Here is a 23,199-nt window from a genome sequence, read left to right as displayed (position 1 = left end):
CACTTTACTGCCTCCTTGGTGCTTCAGCAGGGAGCTGGATGGCGAGCTGAATGGCCGGGACTTGAACTGGCACTCCTGCACGTTAGACCAGCCTTGCACACAGCAGCTTAACCCCCTGTGCATCTGTGCCAGCCCCATTGCTTGGTCTCTGAGAAGCATTTGCAGACCCTGGGCGGAGGAGCTGCTTGTCACTTACCTTCCTGCTCTGTTTGCAGCAGGCACCTTTGTCTCACAGGTTTGCTCCCAGATTCCCAGGGAGAGCTGATGTGTGCTGTTTATTCTCAGCTTGCCCTGAGCTCTTCCCGCGACAGCCCCGTCCTTCCTCTGCTCAGACAGCAAGCACTCGCTGTCTTTGCTCTGCCCGCTTCTCCTGGTGCTCACGTGGTGACTTCTGTTCATGCCAGTGCTGGCTCGGCCCGTGCAGTCTCCCTGGACTGTGTCCCGGCCAGCTGCTGTGTCTCTCAGGACTGTAGCATTTCATGCACCTGTGGCATGAGATGACGTTTCTCCAACTTGGCCCACTCTCCCGCGGTTGAAGCTCACGTCGTTATTTGGGTTGCTGAACGTTGCATGGTTTTGGGAAAATCACCCTCCCTCTCTGCTTGCAGGTAAATGACTGCTTCACAAGTCCAGGCTTGGGAAGCCTCTGTGGACACATGCCCGGCCAAGCTGGCCCCAGACAGCTGATGCTCACCGGGGACACTTGAGAAACTCTGGTATTGGGGCTCAGCCCCAGAGACTCCGGTTCCCCTGGGCTGGGGCTGTGCTTGTCAAGATGTGCTTCTTGGTGCTGTGATAGGTTAGGATCTCTCACTTGGAGGGATGGCTGCTCCTGGGCCCTCCAGCAGCCCCCAGGAAGGTCTGCGTGCTCCGTGCATGTTCATGTCCACAGCTGCTGGGGTCGTCACTGGAGAAGAGCTGTGGAAGAATTCAGGCATGAGACAGAGAATGAAGTAAGGAGGTTTTATGGGGGATAGGGCATCCGCAAGAATGGAGGGGACAGATAGAGAGTGCCCAGTCACTCGGACTGGTGGAGAGTGAGGTCACATGTTTGCCTGGAGAGATACGTCTGGCACCCAGATGGGACTTTGGGAGAACTTTAAGGGGGCCACATTCCGGTATCATATTTTAGGGGGCCAACCACGATATCAGTTTGATTGGAATGCCAATGTTTCTGGGAGCTCACAGGAGCATTTTTTGTGAAAACCTCAGGAAGCATAGTCTAAAAAATCCGGAAAGAAAGAAATGGTGGCAAGAACGAGTTGTGTGTTTTGACTAAACACTCAATGTTTAAGTACCATCCTTTAACAAGCAAGTGGGCTTCTGATGACCAGCTTCCTGTGCAGCTGGAACGGAGACTTCTGTCTGCTTCTCTCCCAGCAGCGGACACGGGGCAGGTCAGCTGGACACGCCGTCCAGCCTTGCGTTTTCTGAGGCCTGGCAGCTTTTCTATCGACCCCTCGTGCTGTCTCCCGGAAAATTATGTGTTATTGATACAGCTCTGGTGTGGGATATTGAGTTAGGCCTGTTCTTGCATTTCACTGAGCTCCTAATTAAACTGGGTCGGATGAAAGACTTGACAGACGAGACTTGGAGTTGAGTGCATTGATTTGCATACTGATTTTCTTCGAATGCGACGGTTGCCACCGTATATCACCCCCGACCAAGATCTGCTTTGTTTTGATAAGAAAGATAATTCAGGCGGTTGGGTTTACTGCCGAGGCTGTTAAATTGCAGAAGAAAATAAAAGTTGTCAACCGTTTTCTTTTATGGCCGTTGGAAGTAACAGGGCTGCGTGTTGCTGGGATGTATTCGCTTATCCTGATGGAGCAATGCGTTTCACGGCTCAGACAACCTCATGTGGTTCCGTCACGCTGGTTCTCTGCCTCAGGTGTGTGTGCCCGCCCCGAAGGCCTGCCCAGGAGCAGCTTGCTGGGTCCCAGCCCAGAGTTGCTGATGCCGTGGGTCTGGGTGGGACCTGGGAGTTGGCTTGGTGAAGTGGGTGCTGGGGGTGGGTGGGGGGAGGAGGCAGTGTGAGGACCCCGCTTCGTGGTGCTTCCCTCTTCGGACTTCAGCTTCACCGAGACCACCCAGGACTGTGTGTCCTCAGAGCAAGTATGGGAAACGCTGGAACAGGTTCACAGTGTTTGGTCTCTGTGTGTAGCGCACGCTCTCCAAGTCCACTCTGCAGGCCTGTTCACAGTCACAGGACCCTGGGAACAGGTAGGGCACAGCTCTGCCTTCTCTGAGATGCACAGAGCTCCTTTGGCTTTGCCGTGTCGATACCCATCCCGGGGGAACGCTGTCATGGGGAATGCCTCCTTCAAAGCGTAAGTGTTCCCTGGGAGGGAGATTAATGTGCTAGGGGTCCACCTGATAGCACCCTGTTCAGTGAGACCCCAGGTCGCCCCTGATAAGGACTGACATCTCCTAGTGACAGACAGAGTCTCTCTTCCTGGAACACTAAAATGAAGCTGCGCAGGTTCCTGGTGCAACTCAATGCTCCTATCGGTTGTTGTCCAGGTAGTCCTAGCATCACCTACAATCCAACCTTTGCACATAAAAATCTTAGTGAACTTATTTTTTAATTTTTAAAAAGATTTGTTTATTTTAAAGGCAGAGTTACAGAGAGGCTGAGGCAGAGAGAGAGAGAAGTTGTCCATCTGCTGATTCACTCCCCAAATGGCTGCAACGCCAGAACTGGGCTGATCTGAAGCCAGGAGGCAGGGGCTTCTTCTGCATTTCCCATGTAGACTCAGGGCCCAAGGACTGGGGCCCTCCTTTACTGCTTTCCTAGGCCACAGCAGAGAGCTGGATGGGAGTGCAGCAGCGGGACTCGAACTGGCACCCACATGGGATGAGGGTGCTGCAGTCCAGGGCTTTAACCTGCTGTAGCACAGTGCAGCCCAATCAGTGAACTCTTTTTTTTTTTTTTTTGGAAAGAATTTGTTTCCTTTATTTCTTTTTTCAAAGTATTTAGTTGAGAGAGAGAGTTAGGCAGAGAGAGAGTGAGAGAAAAAGGTCTTCCATGTGCTGCTTCACTCCCCAGTTGACCATGATGGCCAGAGCTGCGCTGATCTGAAGCTAGGAGCTAGGAGCTTCCTTCGGGTCTCCCACGTGGGTGCAGGGGCCCAAGTGTTTGAGCCACCTTCTACCACTTTCCCAGACTGTGACAGAGAGCTGGATTGGAAGTAGAGCAGCTGGGACTTGAACTGGTGCCCATATGGGATGCCGTTACTGCAGGCAGTGGCTTTTATCCTCTATGCCACAGAGTCAGCCCCTAGTGAACTGTTTTATAATGGAAACAAGATCCTGCCTATTCCGCAGGAAGGAAGTGCCCAGTGCTTCCAGAATCTTCAGGATTCCCTATTAGAGACAGCGAATATCCATCACCAGTGTGTCTCCAGTAAGCTTTAGTTAAGGAGATGTGAAGGTTGCAAGGATGATATCTGACAATGGAGGGACAGACAGTGGGTGAGAGGTCGATTTATACAGCTGTTGTGGGGCATAATTCACTATGGGGCTGTCACGTCTCCACCTGCTTCTGTTTGTCCAAGTCTCAGCAGTCACTTTGTGGGCTAACTTTTCAAGGGTATTTGTTGGTGAGCAGCTTTGAGAGACGGACACAGTGTCTCCCTTTGGAGCAAAGGCTGGTATCCTATTGCCAATTATAAGAGATTTGGGTTCCAGCCGGTGCCGCGGCTCACTAGGCTAATCCTCCGCCTGTGGCGCTGGCACCCCGGGTTCTAGTTCCAGTTGCGGTACTGGATTCTGTCCCGGTTGCCCCTCTTCCAGTCCAGCTCTCTGCTGTGGCCCGGGAGGGCAGTGGAGGATGGCCGAGATCCTTGGCCCTTAACGTGCATGGGAGACCAGGAGGAAGCACCTGGCTCCTGGCTTCAGATCAGCGCAGTGCGCCGGCCATGGCAGCCACTTGGGGGGTGAACCAATGGAAAAAGGAAGACCTTTCTCTCTGTCTCTCTCACTGTCTAACTCTGCCTGTCAAAAAAAAATTTGGATTCCTGAAGCTCTGCCCTTTCTTGTACCATCCATAGCACACTGGATGTGTATTCCCACTTTGTTGGAGAGAGAATCTTCTAGCATTGGTTCACAACTCACATGGTCACAAAGAAGGGTCCTGGGCCAGGCTGAGATCAGGAGCCCGGAACTCCATCTAGATCTCCCACTTGGGTGGCAAGGACTAAAGCACTTGGACCATCTTGTTCTGCTTTCCAAGGTGCATTATCAGGGAGCTGGATCAAAGGCAGAGCTGCTGGGGCTCTAGCCAGCACCCCGGTGTGGGATACCGTCATCCTAGGCAGCCGCTTCACCTGCTGTGCCAGGCTGGCCCCCATTCTTAGGTATTTGAGGACTGATCTCTTGTTGAACATTCTTGCCAAAATAAACAGAGCACACACACTCAAACCAAGTTGCTGGGGGTTGTGATGTACTTAGTAGCTTGTCTGTGGTGATGTTGTGACACCTGGGTATGTATATATGCACACGTCTAAACTTGTGAATGTGTGCAGTTTTTTTTATACCTGCTTGGCATCCATAAAGCTAAAGCTTAGTCTTAAAAAGGCCACTCTCACATGGAGGACAGTTTTCTGATGTAAAGGGAAGACAACTTGAATATTTCTTATTTCTCCTTCTTATGAACTCTATGCCCACGTATCTTGACGTTTCCTGGAAATATCTGGCATTTCTACACGTTGACACCCGAGCGTGTGAACCAGGAGGCCGCACGTGTCCCCCGTGGCGTGTGCTTTCTTTCCCATCCGTTTCGTGGTGCTTTGCCATTCTGCTCAGATGTGACATCTTCTCCCAGATGCTTTCTCACTCCCCTCTGCGTGTTTCCTCTCCGTGTTTGGTGGAGATTTTCGCTTAGCCATTTTTCCTGTGCTCTGATTCCTTCCATGTCTCTGTGTGCTCTGGGACTGGGGGCTCCTGGTGGCCTTATTCAGGTACCACCAGAGTCTGTCCTCAGGCCTAGGTGCCAGCAGAGGGCGGGAGTAGACTTGTGAGGAGATCAGGTAGAGATTTGGTGCTCATGTGGCCGTGGGAGAGTTCAGGGCTCCTCCTGCAGGGAGGGGGCCGTTACTGGTCACATCGATGGCTGCTCCCAGCCCACTGAGGTCTGGGCTTGCGGACAGTGGGGGCGCCTGCGGTGTTTGGCTCTTTCTGTCTTTAGGGAGTGACTCTGTAGCTCAGCTCCTTCCTTACTTCCAACAGCTGCAGATCCGTGCAGTGGAATGTCACCGTGGGAGAGAGAGATGCCCTTTCTGTGCTTGTTTATGGCTGAAACCCCAAGACAGAGGCTGCGAGTGACTCCTTGAGTTTTCGATTGCACTTTTTGATGGCTGTGTGTCTTTCGGTGCAGCTTTCATTCTTCTAAACCGTGGAAGCGAGGACGTTGGACGATGACACATGTGGTGAGCAGTGTGGCCGTTTAGGCCACTGGAGGGAATGTTCCGTGAGGGAGAGTGGGAGGCCGACGACTGCAGGGCGAGGGACGGGCAGAAGGGGACTTCAGAAGGCTCATGGAAAATTGAATTAAAATATGTTTATTCTGGTAGAGATTTTGAAATGTAAACTATTATTAATTATTAATTATTAAAGACAGACAGGTCCCATCTGCTGCTTCACTCCCCAGATATTCTCAACAGCCTGAGCTGGGCCAGGCTAAAGCCAGACCTGAGAAGTCACACTTGGGTGGCTGGGACCCAGGCATCTGAGCCATCACCTGTACCCTCCCAGGGTGTGGGTGAGCGGGAAGCTAAAGTTGGAAGCAGAACCAGAACTTGAACCCATGTACTCTCATATGGACTTGGACTTTCAAAATATCATCTTAACTGGTACATCAAATACCTGCCCCCACTACAAAAATTAGAAATCCATGTCATTTTTCACAGAATGCATTTTCCATGAATTTTTAAAATGCCCCTCATATGCAGTGCTGAAGTGTTGAGGTTGAGTGTCTGTGTCATTCAGAGATGTGGCTCCTGCAACCTCCGCCTATATTGGGCCACACTGTGGACCTTCTTGTTTTAAATTTGAGGTGATGAGAGCATTTCATCTTCTTGTTGTAATGTAAAACTGTGATCCCAATGTCTCAAAAGCATAACAAAACAGTATAAAGAATGGCAAAAAAAATTCATCTCTTACCACTGTGAGATAAGTTCTAAAATATTTGCATTTTTCCCTTTCCAGATTTCAACTGTCCATGTGGCCCTACAAGCCGAAAAGATGGGTCTGAGTTTAATTTTCAATTTGTCTTTTAGAATATCTGATTTCTTTGCAGTTGGGCCTGTAAAATTAAACTTAAATTTTAATTTATCAATATAAAGAGAACAGATCTCGAGCATTGTACAGGTACAACTCCAAGAAAATAACCATATGCCCACCTTCCCTCTCTCACCACCCCAATTCCCCTTCCTTCCCTTCCTCCTCCTCTTCAGCTTTTACACACATGCAGTATCAGTCTATTCTGTGCCCTCAGGCTTCATGTGCAACTAACCAAGTGCTAGGAACAGCAGTCAGATCGCAGGATGTCCATTTTTTGTATTCTGTATTAACTGTCATGTAATAGAGAAAGCATATGATATTCATGATATTTTTCTTTTATGGACTGGTTCATTTCACTAAAGTGTAATGGTTTCCAGTTCCACCCTTTTTTTTGCCAAAGAAAGAATTTAATTTTTTAAGGCTGAGTAGTATTTCATAGTGCATGTATACCACATTTTGTTTAACCGTTTATCAGTTGTTGGGCATCTGGGTTGATTCTGTATCTTAGCTATTGTGAATTGCAATAAATAATATTGTGAGCTGCAGTCAACATGGGGGTACAAATAGCTCTTTCAGATGCTGATTTCCTTTTCTTTGAGTAAATTCCCAAGAGTGGGATGGCTGGGTCACATAGTGTATCTGCTTCCAGGTTTATGAGGACTCTCCATGCGGTCTTCCTTTGTGGGTATATTAGTTTACATTCCCACCAACAGCGTATTGGGGTACCTTTTCCCCCACGTCCTCACCAACATTTGTCGTTCTTTGGTTTTTAGATGATAGCCATGCTAATTGGGGTGAGGTGAAACCTCATTGTGGTTTTGATTTGCATTTCCTTGAAGGCTAATGATCTTGTGTGTGTCTGTTAGCCTTTGAATTTCCTGTTTTGAAAAATGCCCATTCAGGTCCTTCATACATTTGTTAACTGGATTACTTATTTTGTTTCTTGAGCCTTTTATAGATTCTGGTTTTTAATCCTTATCTGTTGCATAGTTTGCAAATGTTTCCTCTGCTTCTGTCAGTTGCCTCTACTTTGTTGAGTGTTTTCTTTGCAGTACAGAAGCTTCTTTGCTTGATGGAACCCCATTTGTCTGTTTTGCTTTTATTGCCTGTGTTTCTGGGGTCTTTTCCAATATGTCTTTGCCTATGTCAGTGTCTTGCAGAATTTTCCCAATGGTCTCTAGTGACTTGATGGTATCAAGTTGTAGGTTGAGATCCTTGATCCACTGTGAGTTGATTTTTGTATAAGATGTGAGGTAGGGGTCTTGTTTGATACCTCTGCATGCAGAGATCCAATTTTCCTAGCACCATCTGTCGAAGAGACTGTCCTTGCTCCCAGGATTAATTTTAGCTTGTTTGTCAAAAATTAGTGGGTTGTGGATGCCTGAGCTGATTTCTGGGGTTTCTGTTCTGTTCCGTTTGCCCCATGTTTGTTTTTTTGGGCCAGTGTCAGGCTATTCTGATTACAATTGACCTGATTTCAATTGTCTTGAAATCTGGGCTTGTGATTCCTTTGGCTTTATTTTTGTTGTTTAAGACTGCTTTTTACTTCATGCTATTTGTTGAATTCTTTACTTAGTGTAGGGTTAATGTTATGAGTATAAAGCAAACTGCAAATAGATTTTTGTAAAAATTAAGAATGGGAGTAGGAGAGGGAGGAAGAAGAAGGGAGGGAGTGTGGGCAGGAGGGCAGGTTGGGTGGGAAGTATCACTGTGTTCCTGCATCTGTATGTAGGAGATACATGACAATTGTATAACTTAAATAAAATTTAAAAAAAGAAAGGAAGAAAGGAGGGGGTTTGAGGGAAGAGGAGAGAGAGGAGAGAAGTATGATTATCATCTGAGAACTATACCTTTGAAATACATGAAATCTGTTCGCATTGTATTAATAAATATTTTAACATTTGTAAAATATAAAATATGAAAAGATATATTGCAAAAGATTATTCACAAAATATTCATAAACCAATCTCATTTGTACATATTTAACATCATCTAGGTAATGCACATTTCTTCACATTGATTTGACTAATGATGAAAGTTTGGAAGAATAAATTCACAAATTTTCCAATGCTATGAATGAATTCCCTAAATTGGGAGACTATAATGTAGAAGTTGATTTTTGCATGTTAAGTTGGGAACAGTATTTGTAACTTAACCTATGCAAATTCTGTAGTTCAATAACAAATTTATATTTTCTATACATTTTTACTCAGGAATACTAATGATTTTTGGATATATTTTATCTGACATGTTTTTATATTTTCCTACAAATTTAAAAATTTATTACAAAATTATCAACATATGATTACATGGTAATAAGTATTTACTGGTTTTAAAATAGCTTGGCTGTGGGGCTGGCTCCATTTGCACAATAGGTTAATCCTCTGCCTGCGGTCTGGCATTCCATATGGGTGCCAGTTCTAGTCCTGGCTGCCCCTCTTCCAATCCAGCTCCCTGCTATGGCCTGGGAAAGCAGTGGAGGATGGCCCAAGTCCTTTGGACCCTGCACCCGTGTGGGAGACTGGGAAGAAGCACCTGGTTCCTGGCTTCGGATCGGCGCATCTCTAGGTGTTGCAGCCATCTGGGGAGTGAACCAATGGAAGGAAGGCCTTTCTCTCTGCCTCTCTTTCTCTCACTGTGTGTAACTCTACCTCTCAAATAAATAAATAAAATCTTTTAAAAAATAGTGTGGCTGTGTTGGTGTTAGGTCTTTGTTCTTCGTTTACTTTGTGTACCAAAATTAAATTGTTCTCCTTTTAAAAAAAGATTGCTTTAGCTATGTGGGGTCTCTTGTGTTTCCATATGAATTTTAGATTATGATTGTATCAATAGATGTAGAGAAAGGATTTGATAAAATAAAACTAAATCTGTGTGTCTTAGTACACTAGCCCATGTCGTGGAGATTCTGATACGATGCTAAACTTCCCTGAAATTTCTTGTTCATGGTTTGAGAGTGAGTATGGAAATGTTAGTGTCTTTGATGAGAGGAAAGTAAAGAAGGCAGAGAAGGCCCTTGGGTGTGGCAGGTGTGTCCTCAGAGGGGGATGTGGATGTGGTTGTCTTCGGCATGTTTGTTCTGCAGATGTGGACTAACTGCGTGCCACGCACTGTCGTCCCAAGATGAATGGGATTCAGCCGTCACTCATACTCTGGAGGCAGGCACAGCCGGGCAAACAGAGGCATTACCGTGAGACAGGGTGGTGTTGCTACAGGATTTTAGGGGGATCTGCAGGACCCAGGGGGATGTGGTGAGTGATTCTTCCAGGGGAGCAAATACATCTGTTGGGTTTACACTTGAACAGAAGAGCCCGGGACTCAGCCGTCTCATCTGTAGCAGCCTCTTGTCTCTGTGCCGACTTCGGCTGCCTGGGTAAGACTTGGCACTTTGGCAGACTCTTCCCATGGCAGCAACAGCATACTTGTTATCAGGTTTTCAGTTTGTGCCTCTTCCTTCTTGGTTTGGAGGGATTCTGGGGGAGATGTTTTCTGGGCTGCTTGTTCAGCCCTGAACGGACCTCTATGTCCAGGGCAGTTCCATCTTCACTGGCCAGGCCCAGGCCTTGTGACCTCCCCTTCAGCCTCCTCCAAGCCCTGTGTGCTCCTTAATGGGAGGAGTGGATGAGGGACGGTGTCTCCTAGGGGCAGGGCTCACCTGGGTGGCGCGCTACCCTCTTCTCTGTAAGATGAAGTCATCTAGCAGGGCAGGAGGAAGGGGAGCAGCACAGTGTGTGTGGAGTCCAGGTGCTGCCCAAGGCTTTGATTGGCTGGGGAAAGGTGCAGGTGACTGAACTGGGCTTTATCCAAGGGGCAGAGCTGGAAGGGTGGTGACAAAAGCCCAGATGGTAGTGGCGTCTTAGGCTGGCTGCGGTGTTTTTATGTGTCCTCCTGGGTCTGAAAGAAACTGTGGAAGCCATCAGCCTGAGTAAGTGATACTGTCAGCTTTGAGCTACAGCAAGACAGCTGTGGAGGCAAGCGAGAGATAGATCTGAATGGAGAGAATCTGGTTTTATTAAAGTGGGGGCCAGCGCCGTGGCTCACTTGGCTAATCCTCCTCCTGCGGTGCCGGCACCCTGGGTTCTAGTCCCGGTCGGGGTGCCGGTTCTGTCCTGGTTGCTCCTCTTCCAGTCCAGCTCTCTGCTGTGACCCAGGGAGTGCAGTGGAGGATGGTCCAAGTGCTTGGGCCCTGCACCCTCATAGGAGACCAGGAGAAGCACCTGGTTCCTGGCTTCAGATTGGCGCAGTGCGCTGGCCGTAGTGGCCATTTTGGGGGTGAACCAATGGAAAGAGACCTTTCTCTCTGTCTCTCTGTCTCTCTCACTGTCTAAATCTGCCTGTCCAAAAAATAAATAAATAAAGTGGGGACCTGGAGCTGGCACTGTGGCGTAGCAGGTGAAGCCTCTGCCTGTAGTGCCTGCATCCCATATGATCACTGGTTTGAGTCCCAGTTGTTCCAGTTCCCATCTAGCTCTCTGCTACGGCCTGGGAAAGCAGTAGAAGATGGCCCAAGTCCTTGGGTCCCTATACCTGTGCACAAGGCCCAGAAGAAGCTTCTGGCTCCTGGCTTCGGATCGGCTCAGTTCCAGCCATTGCAGCCATCTGGTGAGTGAACTAGCAGATGGAAGACTCTCTCCTCTTTCTCTGTCTCTCTCTGTCTCTCTCTCTCTGTCTCTTTCTCTCTCTCTCTCTCCCCCCTCCACCTCTCTGTAACTCTGCCTTTCAAATAAATAAATAAATAAATCTTTAAAAAAAAATAAAGTGAGGATCTGTAGTCCTGGGACATTGGCCAGCTCCAAACAGGAGCCTGAGGCAGCTGACCAAGGACAGCACAGGGGACATTGTGATGGTTATCTGTGGCTGTCCTCCAGGAAGATGGCAGGTGCTGGTGGCAACCTGTCTGTGTTATGACCCTGGTCTAAGCCTTGCCTGTGGGAGGCTAATTCAAATTTTCTCCTTCCTGCTTCTTTCTACAATAGAGAGAAATTCCCAATGATGTGCTCGTATCCTACTAAATATCTAAGTACATGTACAATTATCTTCCTGTTGTTTGTGGACTATAGTAAATCCTATTTTGATAAGGTTTCCTTATATGTCAGTGAAACATCAACATTTGGCCCTGTGTTAAGGTGACACAATTTTTATTATTTTTATTTTTTAAATTATTTTTTAAAGATTTATTTATTTATTTGAAAGGCAGAGTTATAGAGAGGCAAAGGGAGAGAGAAAAAGGTCTTCTATCCAGTGTTTCACTCCACAAAAGGTTACAACGGCCAGAACTGGGCTGATGTGAAGCCAGGAGACAGGAGCTTCTTCCTGGTCTCTTGTGTGAGTGCAGGAGCCCAAGGACTTGGGCCATCTTCCACTGCTTTTCCAGGCCACAGCAGAGAGCTAGAATTGGAGATAGAGCAGCGGTCTCCTACTGGCACCCATTTGGGATGCCGGCATTGTAGATGGTGGCTATGCTTGCTATGCCACAACGCCAGCCCCGTGACACAACTTTTCCTGCTTGGAAATGTGCAGCTGAGAGAGTTCTAGAAACCAAGGCCTGCAGCTGCTGCTCACTGCCTGTTCTTGGGGCGTGGGTTATAAATTTTCATCTCATTTCTCTGGGCTTGTGCTTTAAGGCATCATAATAGATGGTGTTAGATGGAGGTGCCTCTTTTTAGGTCTTCTATTCTTAGTCTGTGGGTGAACAAGTTAATTTATAGAGCTATTAATCTGTTCACCTTCACCAGAATAAAAGCAGTTGCATACATTAAGGTGAGACTCTGGAAGGTTAGGCTAAAGACAGACCTCAGATCACAGATAGTAGGGTATCACAGTTGGAAGGGAATGTGTGAATGACTGTGGGGAGCAAAATTAATGAGTAGAAATGTAAAAATATCTCCTTATTTATTTGAAAGGCAGAATTACAGAGAGGGAGACGGAGAGAGGGAGAGAGATCGTTTATCCACTTGTTCTCTCCAGGAGCCTTATCTGGGGGTCTCACATGGGTGGCAGGGGACCAAACACTTGGGCCATCTTCTTCTGCTTTTCCCAGGCCATTAGCAGGGAGCTGGATTGGAAGTGGAGCAGCCATGACATGAATGAGACCCTATATAGGATGCCAGTGTTTCAGACGATGGCTTTACCCACTATGATAAACTACTGGCCCCATGAGTGGAAGTTTTAATGACTATTTTACAGTGCACAGCCAATTAGTGATCTCTTTAAATACATGAAAATGTTTGAAGAATCAATCTTAACAAAAAGCCTCATACATGGAAATAAGAAAACGATACAGGCAGATTCCTTTGTGTTTGAGCTTCATCTGCTCACGCTGGCTTGCCTCTCCTTGTGCCCTGAGTCTGGAGCTCTGTCTGCAGTCCCTCCTTCCCCCGCCGTGCTGCTGTGTGAGGCGAAGCTCTCGCTGGCTTGGTTGCCTCTGTCTGGTCTGTGGTTCTCACTTGCTTTGCCCGTTTTTCAAAGTGCAGTTCAGTTGCCCTTTGGGAAGCTTTCTCCAGGACCTTCTCCCTCTTTCCTTCTCACACACACTCCTGTTGTTCCACTCATCCCACTCAGTTGCAAGGTTCGTGTGCCCCGCTGCCTTCCCTACTGACTGTGAGTTTGTTTACCGTGTGGGTCTTACTCTGTGCCTGTATCCTGGCAAAGAGTGGGCAATCACTCAGAGCCTGCCACACTGGTGGGAATGCCAAGGTCACAGGTAACCCTGAAGATCCTTAGAAGCCTGAGAAAGAAAAGTCATGGGCTTAGCTTTGGTTTCCCAAAGGGGAACTTTGGGAAGACAGGGGAGACTTCAGCAGGTGAAGGTTTCTAATTTGGGATATTCCAGTGGTGTTCGTTGTCCTCTACATTTATTTTTGGTAGGCTTGAAAAAAAATCGCAGTTACTTCTGAAAAAGAGCAGGAGAGTGAGGTGTGTCATTCACTCTCGGAGACGTCCTTCTCTTGCTGAGTTCCTGGGAGCACGTGCTGTCTTTGCCGCGTGGGATGGTTGCAGCTCGGGGCGGAGGCTGACTGTGGTGGCAGCTCAGGGCGGAGGCTGTCTGTGGTGGCAGCTCAGGGTCGGAGCCTTTTTTTCTGCTTCTGATGCTTCGTGGGTAGCTTGCAGAGGATGACATTCTGGCAATGTTTGGCTCATTTGGGTGTTGCCAAATGGCGTTATCTTCTGGCTCCTGGGAAGCCGTACCCATGTAAGCGTTGGCCCAAACCAGCTCAGAGATACAGGCATTTATTTTTCCATGTCTGAATCCACAATAGAACTGGCTTGCGAACACTTCCCAGGAATCAGAGATCCATTTCCTGATCCCCCTTTTATTCCTTCATCCAGCTTGGTTTTCTTCACTGCACTTTGGCAAACAAGAAACATGTGCTGGTTATCAGTCTTCTTCCACAAGAACCCATGCTGCATGACAGCCGCAGGCCTCTTCATTGCTGTATCTGAGCTCTGCTTATCGTGCCTGATGGCGAGCTGGTGCCTAGTCAGTGCCTGCTGGGTGGGGTGAAGGTAGAGGGCCAGCCAGGTAGAGGTAGAGGTCTTTGCCAGGCAGTGAGGTAAGCATCTGATTTCTGTTATTCCGTGTCCTTCTCGCATGACCTGGGGAGTAGCAGATGGTGCTGTTTGCACTTGAAGGTCATAGATTTTAGAGAAACCTGTTAAGTTGTGCAAGGGCATGCCCTCGGCAAGTCCTGAAGCTGAGCAGTGACTGTCCCAGCATTACCAGCATTCTCCAAGGTAGACGTATTCAAAACAAGACACATCAGGAGGCTGCTCTTTGCCAGCCAAACGGCGTCTCAGTTGTAAGAACAACACCCTTCTTCTGCCTTTGGGACCTAGCATTAAAAGAAAGGCTGGTTTGAATGTGTTCCGTTTCCTTCTAGTAACTCTTGCTCAGTGTCTGTTCACTTAGCATCTGGGTGCTTGAGAGACAGAACTGACACACGAGTGTAAAGAAGTAGGCTGGGATTTTTTTTTTTTTTTTTAAGTTGAGAGAATCCTAATTACCTATGGTTTCCTTCCTTCCTTCACTGGGGACTCGTTCTTGATACCGTGTGGTTAATTAATCGGAGCAAAGGATAAATTGTTTGTTGCTTTGTTACTTTCTCATTATAATGTGAGTGACACCTGCCAAGTCCCCAAATCCCTGTTTTCGTGGTGTTATTTCTCGCTCTTCTTGCAGGTGTTTTCCTAGACGCATACATGAACAGAATATTTGGAAGTATTATCCAGTGCGGTTTACAAGAGGCAGTAACAGACTTAACTATTTTTTTTAAGATTTATTTATTTATTTGCAAGTCAGAGTTACAGAGAGAGGCAAAGACAGAGAGAAAGGTCTTCCATCCACTGGTTCACTCCCCAGATGGCCGCAACGGCTGGAGCTGCGCCGATCCAAAGTCAGGAGCCAGGAGTCTCCTCCGGGTCTCCCACGTGGGTGCAGGGGCCCAAGGACTTGGGCCATCTTCTGCTATCCCAGGCCATAGCAGAGAGCTGGATTGGAAGAGGAGCATCTGGGACTAGAACCAGTGCCCATATGGGATGCTGGCACTTCAGGCCAGGGCTGTAACCCGCTGTGCCACAGCGCCAGCCCCCAGACTTAAGTATTTTTAATGCTTATTTATTTGAAAGGGACAGTGACAGTGTGAAAGAGCACTTCCATGTCCAGTTCACTCTCCGAATACCTACAAGAAACAAGGCAGGGCCAGGCTGCAGCCAGGCTCCAGGAGCTCCGTCCTGGTCTCCCATGTGGGTGGCAGAGACGCAAGGAGCTGGGCCCCCAGGATGTGTACGGGCTGGAAGCTGGATAGAGGTTGAATGGAGGCACTCTGACAGCGTTTGCCTCACTTAATTATTTTTGATAATCAGATTATTATAGGAGTGAGTGTTTTAAAAAGAATTATCTGGGCCGGCGCCGCGGCTCACTAGGCTAATCCTCCGCCTTGTGGCGCTGGCACACCGGGTTCTAGTCCTGGTCGGGGCGCCGGATTCTGTCCCAGTTGCCCCTCTTCCAGGCCAGCTCTCTGCTGTGGCCCGGGAGTGCAGTGGAGGATGGCCCAGGTGCTTGGGCCCTGCACCCCATGGGAGACCAGGAAAAGCACCTGGCTCCTGCCATCGGATCAGCGCGGTGCACCAGCCGCAGCGTGCCGGCCGCGGCGGCCATTGGAGGGTGAACCAACGGCAAAGGAAGACCTTTCTCTCTGTCTCTCTCACTGTCCACTCTGCCTGTCAAAAAATAAAAAAAAAAATTAAAAAAAAAAAGAATTATCTGTTATCCAGTGATCAGCTGGAAGAGAGAAAGTGCATCGGAACAGCAAGCACGGTAAATCTGTTCTCTGGGGAAACTTGTGAATGAGGCTGTTGTCCTGCTCCATCAGGACTCAGTTTAGAAAATGAAAAGAGATGGAGTGGCACCGAGGTTTGTGAAGACAGATTCACATCGGGCAGGATTTATAGTGGGTGAAACAAACTGGCTGTGAGTCCAGATGATTTGCACGTGAGTTAATCGTGCCTAGGCATGGATGAATCTCTGCCGAGGCTCCTGTACCAGTAGAAACAGTGGTGCTGCTGCAGATACACCTGGCCCAGGGCGAGCCAGGGCCTCCAGTCCCTCCACGGAAAGCGGTAAGGTCGCTGAGAGTTATTGACCTCGTTTAGACTTGTTCCGAGGGCATGCTTTAAATCCAGCGCCATCTGAGTGTCTCGGGCTCTACCTGAGGGCTGTTGAGTAGCACTGTGAAGGGGCATGTGGTGTCAGCTGTGAGCACGCAGATACGCTGTCTGCCAACCCGAGTTGGCTACCAGCTTGGCTCTGCCTCCAGCTTTAGGACACGGCCTAAAATCAGCTGGCCTTTCACATTCAGAGTTCCCTTTGTGATGAACTCAAGGCATAGCCATGGGCCAGGTAAAGCCCCCCAAAGTATGTCTCTTCTCCCAGGGAAAGTCTGTGGCTCTGGGGCCTGTTGCTTTTAGCACCTTCAGCTATGGCAGTTAAGCATTTGGGCACACAGTGAGCATCTAGACTCAGCGATGGGGGCAGGGTTGCTGTACACACACATATGGACATCAGCTGTCTGATTCATAGACTGAAAATATATATGCTTTAAAATCGCGTCTGTAGTGAACATAGACTTTTTGCTTATTATTTCTTGGCCAGTATAGTAACAACTACTTTCATTACTTGTGGATTGTATTGGGCATGATGAGCAACTTAGAGACGATGGAAACACAGGAATATGTATATGGGTTCTGTGCAAATCCTATGCCATTCTCTACAAGGGACTTGAATGTCCTTGGAGTTTGGTATCTGCGGGGGTCCTGGAGCTGGACCCCTCTGACTGCTTCAGAGATGGCGGCCTCTGTGTCTGTGATGTGCTGCTTCTCTTCTCCGTCCTGGCCAAATTGCCAGTCCTTTTGCCACCGGGAGGAGAAGGGACCCAGGAGCAGGAGAGCACTGCAGGCTCTGGGGCCTGCCTCAGGCCTGCTGATCGGCAGTCTCTCCTGCAGAAGGCTTACAATCTGCCTAGCTGGCGAGCACGCACCTGCATCGGCCCTTTGTCCTCTGAGGTCTCTGTGTCCTGCGTTGGAGGTGGCAGGGGAGAGGTTTCCTTCCTCTGTGTTTTCAGGGAGTTGCACCTGGGCCCCTGGCTGCCATGAAGGGAGGTGGTAGGAACGGTGGCACAGGCCAGGCCTACAACGTAGCCACTGTCACAGATGTCTGCTTTAGGGACATGTGGCTCCTCTGCCCTCCTGGCTTCATGGGTGCAGGGAGTCATCTCAGCTCCCTTCTGGGACTCATCGGTGAGGAAAAACTGTTGACCCTGCCAGCCAGGGCCTGGCTCTCCTGGTAGCAGGTTAACGAGGGTGGGGGACAACTAGGGAGCACGCGCGAGGGCATTTTGGGGAGGGCGTATTTGGGAGAGACGTGGCAGAGCTGAGGTCGGCCCCGCGAGCTGGCCGGGGTCTCTTTACTCACAAGGCGGAGATCACATGCGTTCACCACGTGGGCTGGCGGGGCTGGCAGGGCTCACGCGTGTGGCAGTGCTTTGTGTGTGGATGTCCTCGTGTTTCAGAGGCAGCCTGGAGTTGCTGCAGAGGCAGAGGAGGGGAAAGGAAGTCCCCTGGGAAGGCGGGCTGGGATGTGGGCTTACTGAGCCGGGCCGGAGGGAGGCATGCGGGGGAGGGGCCGCAGTAACCGGCTGGCTCAGAGGCCTGGGGTGCAACTGAAGGGCGTGGGACATCCTCCCAGGTGTTGAGGCACGTGCAACGGGGACAAGGCGGAGCCTGACTGGAGCCGGTGAAGGAGGCCCTGCAGGGTGGTGAGAGAGGACCCTTAACTCTTGCAGTGCTCTGGTTCAACACAGCTGACTGTAGTAGGGAGAGACCGGGTGTCAGCGGCACACCTCGTGGTCGTCATTACACAGAGGTGGCCTCAAGCCCCGGGACATGAGCAGCAGGAATGTGTAGGGACTGCAGCAAGAGCGTTAGGAGCAGCCTGCTCGCTGGTGATGGACAGGGGCCAGTGCCTGCCTCCAGAGCAGGTTCCGCCAGGGCCCAGCTAGTGCAGGCACGGCACAGCCCAGGTCAGCGCCCCTCAGGCACTGTCACCTCTGCCCCATGATTTCTCCCTGGGAAGACCGTGCTGCTTCTCACCACTCCCAGAGAAGCAGAGCACCCTGGTAATGAACGTGAGGCTTGCTCCCTCCTCTGAGCACGTCCAGGTGGGGGTGTCTGAGGTTTCTGTGTTACCTGGTTCTGTGGCTGCCACCTGCATGCCTTATGAGGCTCTGTGTCTGCTGTGTGTAATATGTTTGAGAAGTCAACGTTTTAGGCAGTGAGCATTTAGCCCAGCAGTTACCACTGGTGTCCCGCATCAGCCTGCCTGCATTTGATTCTCAGCTGCAGCTCCGGACTCCAGCTTCCTGCTTATAAGCAACCTGGGAAGCAGTGGTGGTGGCTCCTGGTGCCTGGTGGCCCCTGGCGCTCATGTGGGAAACCTCGGTTGAGTTCTTGATTCTCAGCTTCAGCCTGGCCCAGCCTCGGCTGCTGTGGATATGAAGAGTCAACCAGCAGATGAGAGCAGTCTCTGTCTTTCAGGCAAATAAGTAGAATGAAAAGAATTAACATTTATGGTTTTGTTTCTAATGTTGAAGTCATATCTACTCAACACAGTTTGGAAAAACAGAAAAGCACTTTTGCAAGATAACTATTATCAATATTTTCCCTTATGGGAGTTCTTCAAAAACTTTGTGAAATAAGTTGTATTAAAAGATAAGTTCATTTTGGTGCAGTAAATTCCATGTGTAATTTTTTCATAATGTACCTTTTTCCTGAAGTCTTTGAAGATTGCTTGTACTCTTGTGGTCTTTAAAAGTAGATGTATAGGGGCTGGCGCTGTGGCGCAGTAGGTCAATCCTCTGCCTGAGGTGTCAGCATCCCATATGGGCACCAGTTCTAGTCCCGGCTGCTCCTGTTCCAATCCAGCTCTCTGCTATGGCCTGGGAAAGCAGTAGAAGATGGTCCAAGTCCTTGGGCCCCTGCACCTGCGTGGGAGACCAGGAAGAAGCAGCTGGCTCCTGGCTTCAGCCGGCCCAGCTCTTGTAGTTGCTGCCATCTGGGGAGTGAACCAACGGGAAGGAAGACCTTTCTCTCCGTCTCTCCCTCTCACTGTCTGTAACTCTACTTCTCAAATAAATAAACAAAATCTTAAAAAAAAAATGAGATGTACAGCATGCTATGTTTTTATATACATAAATGCACATACTGTTACGTATAGTTTACATATATGAAGGGACACATGTTGTATGTGATCAGTGTTTTCTTTTGACAGAAACAGCAGGTGTTCTCTCTCATCACAGTGCATGTGTTTGGCAGTGTGTGCTCTGATGCTGACAAAACCTCAGCACCCTGATTCCTATAAGGTGTTCAGCATCGTCGTGCTGTGACACTGCGGTCAGTGACACCTGTGTGTGTGTGTGTGTGTGTGTGTGTGTCTGTGGCATTTTTAGGGGAATTATGTCTTGCTGTTGTAAGGATGATCATCACTGTTTTTGTCAGTTAGGAGCCTGAACATTCAGAGGTTCACCATGAATGCCCCTTGAGGGTCTGGTGTCAGGAATGACGCCCGCAGCTTTGTCTGTGTGGGTGTGTCTGACCGTGGTCATGCACAAGGACTGGGGGTCAAAATTCTTGGGTTTGATTTCTGGTTTCGCCACTCGGTTGGCCGAGTTTCTCAGCCTGTGTGAGACTCAGTTTCCTTACCTGTGGAGTGGAGGTAATAAGAGGCCCCGTGTTTCCTGGACTTGGATGTTGATTTAGCCAGCTAACAGCCACTTCAGAGAGGCCTGGCACCCAGCTGGTGCGGTCTCTGTGAAGGCTGGCTTTTGTTAAAAACACGTCTTTTGCTTCCACTCTGCCTATTGTCTCTTTTGATGCAACAGAACCTTAATCTCTTGAGTCTATTTCTTTCTCTACAGCAAATGTGATTTTCTGTAAGACTCTGGCAAAATAGAACAAGTAACAGCTAATTTCCTCCTGGGAAGAGTTGTGCACCTCCTTTCTGGTTCCTGCTTTCTGAAAAGGACTGTTCTTCCCCCTCCCACGTGGGGGTGCTTGCAGCACTCTTAGGATCTGGGCTGTCCTGGAAGCAGGGCTGCCTTTGTGTGCGCACAGCCAAGCACCCCGCTCTTTTAGGGGGAAATGTTGTTGGTTTGTTTCATTGTTGTTGCTGCCCCCATGCTGATGTTCTCAGTGGAACTCCAGAGAGGGGCACCACGCTGCCTTGTTAACCTGAGTGCTTGATGCGTGTCCCTCCTGCTGATGGCAGGACGTTCGGCCACGCGGTGCTGGCTTGCTGTTGCTCATGGTCAGGGCACTCGTGCTTCCATCTCTGCAAGTGCTGAGCTGCGATGGGCAGACGCGCCCAGGCAGTTCTTCAGATGCGGCTGCTGGCCTTGCGTCCTAACCAGCGCTCTCAGGGGCAGTCTGTGAGGGACCCTGGTGTGCAGCTCATCACTCGGATGTAGTCTGGCCCAAGGGGTGGGAAAGAAACGTTTGTCCTCAGAGACAGGCTGTCCACACCACTTTTCCAGGAGCCTGTGGGGGTGTCAGCCAGAGATCTTCCATTGGAGTGAGAACGAAAATGACCTTTGCTACGTTTCTCATTCAGTAGATGAATGGGTCTTAAAAAGCAAACAGAACTGACCCAAACCCTGAGACTTGGAACAGTGATAGTAATAACAGAAAAGGAGCTGTGCTGTGTCGGATTCACTGTGTGCTGGGCCCAGGGCTGCTCTTGGAGGACACCCCCCACACTGAATGTTGCCTGCACTGCACTTCTTCTATGGCATGCATGTCCTCTTAGCCTATGTGTGTCCTCTTAGCTCACGCATGTCCTTAGCACATGTGTGTCCTGTTAGTACATGTGTGTCTTTTTTTTTTTTTGACAGGCAGAGTGGACAGTGAGAGAGAGAGACAGAGAGAAAGGTCTTCCTTTGGCCGTTGGTTCACCCTCCAATGGCCGCCGCGGCCGGCGCGCTGCGGCCAGCGCACCGCGCTGATCCGATGGCAGGAGCCAGGAGCCAGGTGCTTGTCCTGGTCTCCCATGGGGTGCAGGGCCCAAGCACCTGGGCCATCCTCCACTGCACTCCCTGGCCACAGCAGAGAGCTGGCCTGGAAGAGGGGCAACCGGGACAGAATCCGGCACCCCAACCGGGACTAGAACCTGGTGTGCCGGCGCCGCTAGGCGGAGGATTAGCCTAGTGAGCCGCGGCGCCGGCCTACATGTGTGTCTTTTTAGTGCATTTGTGTCTTCTTAGCATGCACATGTTCTCTCAGGTATGTCGCTTGTCCATGCTGTGGAGTCAAGAGAGATTTCCAGGGATTTGTTCAACTTGACCTTCGTAGGGCTGGGGTTAGAGCTGTTGGGCAGGTAGAGTGGTGTGGACACAGGCCACACAGCACAGCCACAGACAGTGTACACCCATGTGGTCCTGTGGGTGTCCTCTTCCACATACCTCCTCTGCGTCTTTGGAAAATTTGCGCTCAGCTTGAGCATGACCAGAGATTTTTGGTTGTCCCAGCTGATGATTGTCCCAGCTGCTGGGGGTGGTCCTGGCGTGTAGTGGCAGAGGCCAGGGATTTTACTGTACATCCTCTAACAGGCTGGACATCACATTCCCCAACCCACTACGTGATGATGCAGCCCTGTGTCAGCTCTGCCGACGTTGATCAGCATAGCTTGGGATAGAGTCTGTGGCCAGAGCTGAATCCCTTGTTGAAGTAGGGTGGTGGGAGGGGTCGCCTTCCGCATCTCCCAGGGCAGCTCTCAACATCCCTGGTCATTAAAGGTGCACATATTAACTAGTCTGTTCTGGATGTCTCTGTATCATGCTCTTTTCCTGGCACGGTACTGTGCTAAGTGGCTTAGATGTGTCATTTCATTAACTCTGTTAAATAACCCAGAAAACTGAAGGCAGAATTACTCTATTTCACAAAGCAGGGAGAAAAACCCAAACCTCTGCTTTTAAGTGAATTCCTCTTGGTATGATCTATGCTCAAATAACATGACAATGACTGTCCTAGAACACGGTGGGTTTTCCTGGATGATGGAGATAAGCCCAATTCTGTACCTTGAAGAGGCTGGGAAATGGATTTTTCTTCTTAGTGAGATTTGAAAGAATTGACGGTGATGGTTAGTTCAAGCCTGCTTATTATGGGGAGCAGAGGCTTGCTAGCCCTTGCACGGAGTGCTTCCTGCATCACGGCTTTTCCATGGCCCCCTTCTGTGGGGGCCTGGACATGTAACCTACCGAATCTCAGAGCTGGTTTGTTGGCAGGGCCTGGTGTTTATTTACTGACTGCGTGGATGTTGTCAGGTCCAGATGTAAATGCCAGTCTTGATCCTATGGGGTCCCAGGGCTGGGGGCTGTCCAGCCTGCAGGTCATGTAAGGCCCATTAAATCATTCGGTTTGACCCTCCCAAGGCTACTGCAGGGCAGGATTCAAAATTTAATAAATCTGCAGCAAGCAGGCTAATCTCTAAGCTGATAATTTTGTATGGCCCAGGAATGATGTTACAAATATCCGCATGGCCCTTGGCATGCTGTGTAGATCATTGGATTTGAACCTCATGTTGCCCCTATTGTAAGTGTATTACTCATACTGAACTATTTGGGCATTATGAATAGTTGCATTTTATGGACAAACTGTACTTGGAGACAACTACCCATTGAGATTGGGCTGAGTCAAGACATCACAAGGTGTAGAACCGTGAGCTGTGTTTGGTGGATTGGCATGGCTAGCACAGGCTCTGGAGGGTGCCAGCAGTCTCATCTTCTTTAAGCCACAGGCTCCTTAATTTTTTTAAAAGATTTATTTCCGTATTCGAAAGGCAGAGTTTACAGAGAAATGGAGAGGGGCAGGGGAGAGAGACAGAGGGAACAAAGGAGGAAAGCATCTTCCATCTGCCTGTTCACTCCCCAAATGGCCGCAGTGGAGTTGGTCCAGTCAAGAGCCTCCTCTGGGTCTCCCACGTGAATGCCGGGGCATAAGGACTTGGGCCATCCTTGGCTGCCCTGGGCCATCCTTGGCTGCCTTCCCAGGCACATCAGCAGAGAGCTGGGTTGAATGTGGAGCACTGGGGACTTGAACTGGCACTGATAAAGGATGCCAGCGTTGCAGGTTGCAGCTTTACCAGCTCTACAAGTCCCTACGAGTCTCCTCCTTTTTAAAACAGAAAATTTTAAGAATGCCCTCAGTTATAGTGAGTACGCTTGATTTTCATTGTTTTTAGCTGTTATGTAAAAGTGTGGCTAATACTGAAGGAGCAAATATTGAATCACAGCTCCTAGAGGACACGTCAGGTTAACTTCCCAGGGGCCTTTGGTGATGCTATTTTTGTCAGCCAATCAGTACATACTTTTTTTT

The sequence above is a fragment of the Oryctolagus cuniculus genome, chromosome 10 (genome assembly GCF_964237555.1).
Source record: "Oryctolagus cuniculus chromosome 10, mOryCun1.1, whole genome shotgun sequence".
Lineage (NCBI taxonomy): Eukaryota > Metazoa > Chordata > Mammalia > Lagomorpha > Leporidae > Oryctolagus > Oryctolagus cuniculus.
The sequence above is the reverse complement of the archived record's forward strand: the minus strand, read 5'-3'. Positions refer to the sequence as shown.